This window comes from Centruroides sculpturatus, unplaced genomic scaffold (assembly GCF_000671375.1).
Source record: "Centruroides sculpturatus isolate CEXI.00-Female unplaced genomic scaffold, Cexi_2.0 scaffold48, whole genome shotgun sequence".
In the NCBI taxonomy this organism is placed as follows: Eukaryota; Metazoa; Arthropoda; class Arachnida; order Scorpiones; family Buthidae; genus Centruroides; species Centruroides sculpturatus.
The window spans coordinates 553414-557845 of record NW_019384294.1 but is presented as its reverse complement, the minus strand read 5'-3'; positions in this window follow the sequence as shown (position 1 = coordinate 557845).

Genomic DNA, 4432 nt, shown 5'->3' with positions numbered 1-4432 from the left:
TTGTATAGATAAGAAGTTATTAAAAATGGCGTCTTAACGGTTAAAAAAATGAAAGAATCGAAAGAGAAATAATTACTAATTTTTTTATTATTTTTATTAATAAGTTTTGTCAAAGAAAATGTCTTACTTGACAACCATAAAAAGTAGTTTTTGGTTAATATCTTTAAATTGCAGCTTAAGTTTGATTTATTTTATTTTATTTTTGTTTTATCCTCTTTTTAATTAAATATTTTATATTAAAAATATTTAATAACCTTTACGAATATATTTAAAAAATAGTTTGAATTAAATCTAATTTTTTTTATATATATTTTTACTCCTGATTCTATCATCCCTATGTAATATATTACGTGAAGANTTATACATTTAAGATTATATATTTTTTTTAATCTAAAGATATTTTTCAATTATTAACTAAAACACTTTTTAATACTGTAAAATGGAACCTGTGTAAGCCGGAATAGCACGGCACCGAGAAACATTCGGTGCCGTGCGATTCCGGCTTACGCAGGTTTCACTGTACGACAAAAATTAATATATTATTTTTATGCAACGATTCAATTTAACACAATAACTAAATAGCAAAATTATTCGGTGTGAAACAATTAAATACATTAATTAATTAATTAACGTGAAACATCAACACATTTAAACTATTTGGCCATCCACAATTACGTCCATTACGAGTGGGCCGACCCGTAATGGGGTTGAGTAGAATGACGCCTGACCCGTACTAGTCGTGATAAATTATGCAAGTTTAAATCACCCACGGCTGTAGGCAAACGTTTAACACCGTGGCTACCTGACCCAATTACTTGGGGCCCGAGAGAAATAAAACGAGGCCCGAGTTACGCGCAAATGTAGAATCACATCCCTCTTCCGAAAGACATAAAACAAATGAAAATAGAAAAAAAAAGTTTAATTTATATCATATATTATAGCGTGAAAGATTAAATTTTGAGAACCTTCTGTGTCTAGAGCCTAAACCAAATTAAACTGCTAGTATTTATTCTGTTTGGGACTGGATATTGATTTATTGGTATATTTATTTGGTTAGGACAACGCAACATGTTAACAATATGCCGAAGGGGAATGCCTTTAGGGTGGACTTTCTATGGGAACTGCCTCTAGGTGTTACAAACGTGAAGAAAACCCGGAAAACTCCACGTGCCAGCCCGTTAGAGAGAGGCGAACCCACGACCAACAGCTACTCGGCCACAGGTAGTAGTAAAATGTAAGGAACTACTGTGGATCGTGAGTTCGTACCTCGATCCACTAACTATCGATGTTTAGTGAATTTTTCCACTAAGCCACCGATGTGTTTGGACCTAGATATAACGATAACAATTTGTAAAATATTCCATTTATTTCAATAGAAATATCCCATTTAATTTACATAAATAATAAAATATCAAACTTTCATTAAATTATGTAAAAAATATAGTTTCTAAATTCCATTTCAGAGTTTAAAAAATATGTAAACACCCAATTTTTTTAGTATTAAAGGATAACTTTGAACGGGATTCGTTTGACATCTGTTTATTTTTATTTTTTAATACAGAAAATTTAAAAAAAGAAATAAATTATATATATGTGTGTGTGTGAATTTATTAAAAATATATAAATAAAAAACAAAAAATCTAGTTGTTTGTGCACATCGAAATCCGTTGTAACATCATTAATCCAGATTAAGTTCGATATAAAGTTTACGATTTATAAAGGTGTCGTCGATAGCACTATTAAACAAGAATTGCTCTTTCTTTATTTATGATAGAGCAACGAAGTAAGTATATCTGTAAGGAACTACTGTTCAGTTGAGATGAGTGTAAGCCACACAATAAAAACGATTTGTCCTCTTAAGGTAACCTCACGTTTCCCTATTCTTGTACATAAGAGGGACAAAACAGAGCCAAGTGTTTACTTGTAATAAAGATAAATGACAAAGTCAACTTTGAGCTATGTCTGTTGAGAATTGTGAGCAAAGTTATCTTCTAAAGAAAGGACCAATTAGTACAGATTTTTCTAAGTTCTACTTTCAACTTTTCATACTTACTTTCCCTTTTTTTTTCCTCCCCTGCGCTCCTGTTTTTATATAAAAGTGTTTAATTTATTACTAAAATGCAAAGTAACTCGACTGATAAAGTTATATACATACTATATATTTTTATGTTTATTATAAATTTCTATATATATATATTTTTACTTTTTTTATAATGTATAAAAGTCTGTAAACTTTTAAGAATGAATTATACCTATGCCAAAGAATAGCTTTTATGTTGTAAAGTTTATACAAAAAATGATCGAAATTTCTGTTAAAGGAACATAAATATTATAAAAATATGTTGTTGAAGATATATTTTACATCTTAAGAGAATCATAAATTAAAATATTTTCTTTCTTTTATAAAATTCAACGATTAAAATCGATCGATAAAACTGGAAACAAAAATTCTTAGTAAACATCAAATTTATCTTTAAGTTCGCTAATTAGTTTTATAATTTTTGATAAATTTTAAGTTAGAATTATATTATTTTTACATTAATAAATATATTTTCTTTTAGAATTTTAAGAAAATATAAGTTAATTTTATAAAAATATTTTTAATGATACTTAAAGCGTCAATACAAAATAATTGATAAAATATTTTTTCGATATTTTATTATTTTTTTTTAGAAAAAAATCTATATATTTTTTCCCTTCTTTTTAATATAAAAAATATTTTCTACTTGATTCAAAAATGATTTTTAAAGGTTTAAATATAATAATGATTTTTCGATTTGTTGGATTTAGATCATTTAGTCTTTAAAGTTTGAAAAAATAATATAAAAGTTATTTTTTTTATTTTTGATACAAATATGTCAGTACAATACTCTATTTGAAAAATTCTTTATTATTATTATTAGATTTTTATTATTTTTTTTAATATTTTTTAAATTGAAATAAATTGTTTCTACTGCACCATTTATCAAACAAACGTGAAGTTTAAAACTAAAATTTAATAACATTAATATTGAATTTTTAACTATATATATCTATAAATAAGTTATTTTTTATAATTATCTCGGAATGTATATGTATATTTTTTCGTTTTATAAATGAAGAATTATACATTTATTGAATATTTTATTTAATAATGTTATATTATTCGGATTTTTTTAATACTGTGTTTTATTTATTAATTGATTGATACCAGGCCCTACTATGTTATTGATTGTATATCGCCTTAAATATGTCGGATGGGCCTGACCTTCAGTAGAGTGCAAGAATAGGATACGATACTTTAATGGTCAGGCGGGGTTCCTGGAGCCTCTGAAGGACCATTAATATTTTTACCATTATTTTGTGTAAAAAATCCTCTTTAATAATGTTATTGTTCAAAATTTTGTGGTTTTGCTGATTGTTTGATTAACACGGGGCAATAAATTGTTGTAGGCTATATATATTTAGCTATAAGTACGCCTATTACAAAGCTCCATCCAGGCCGATCAGTGTAGACAGTGAATAGGAAACGATATCTTGACTTGTAGATTGCATGGGAGAATTATCAGTATTGAGGCCTGAAAGGCCCATTGGATCGGAACTGACAGGTACTTGAGGAATGGATGAGAAGAATCTATTTGGTAGTCCATCACCCGAAAGATCGAAAATGACCCTAACTCGCAGGGGTGTATCCAGGGGTACTTATGGTACTGTGACACCCTGTTGGTACCAAAGCAATCATTTTTGTGTAAAATAAAAATAAATACAATAACGCATATCCCATAACTTTAATTAGGTAATTCTAAGGTGATTGAGTAACATTCTCCGAAAAAAGACAAGTGGCACGTACCTTGGTCCTCCTAATCTGTCTTGGGCAACACTCATATTCTCAAAATCTTAGATACGCTTTTACTAACTCATACTGTTTATGATAAATTATAGTGAAGCGGATAAGGTTCGATTCTGAATCCCCTTCGACAGTTTAAGTTAACATTTTACCTCGTAACTATTAACTTTGTTAAATATTTTGCCATTATTTTGTTGATAAAGTTTTTTTTAATAATGCCATATTATTTATATTTTTTAAATATCACAAATATCTTTACTGATTGATTAATTGACGAGAGATATCAGTATTACGTGGCTGCCCAAATTATGCCCATGTATAACTCATAATGGAGCATAAGTAATAAATCAGTAACAATACCCCCAACTTGTTGCTGCCCATAAACTGGATTTATCATAATCTTTCTGTTTTCATAATTTATTATGAAAACACAATGGCAATCGAACCCGGGCCCAACTTAGCTGTAGATTAACCCCTGCGTATACATTAATTTTCTTGAAATATTTTGATATTATTTCGTTGAAAAAATATTATTAATTAATATTATATTATTTTGAATTTTTATAAAATATAAAAATTAATTATTTATTATATAAATTTTTTTCT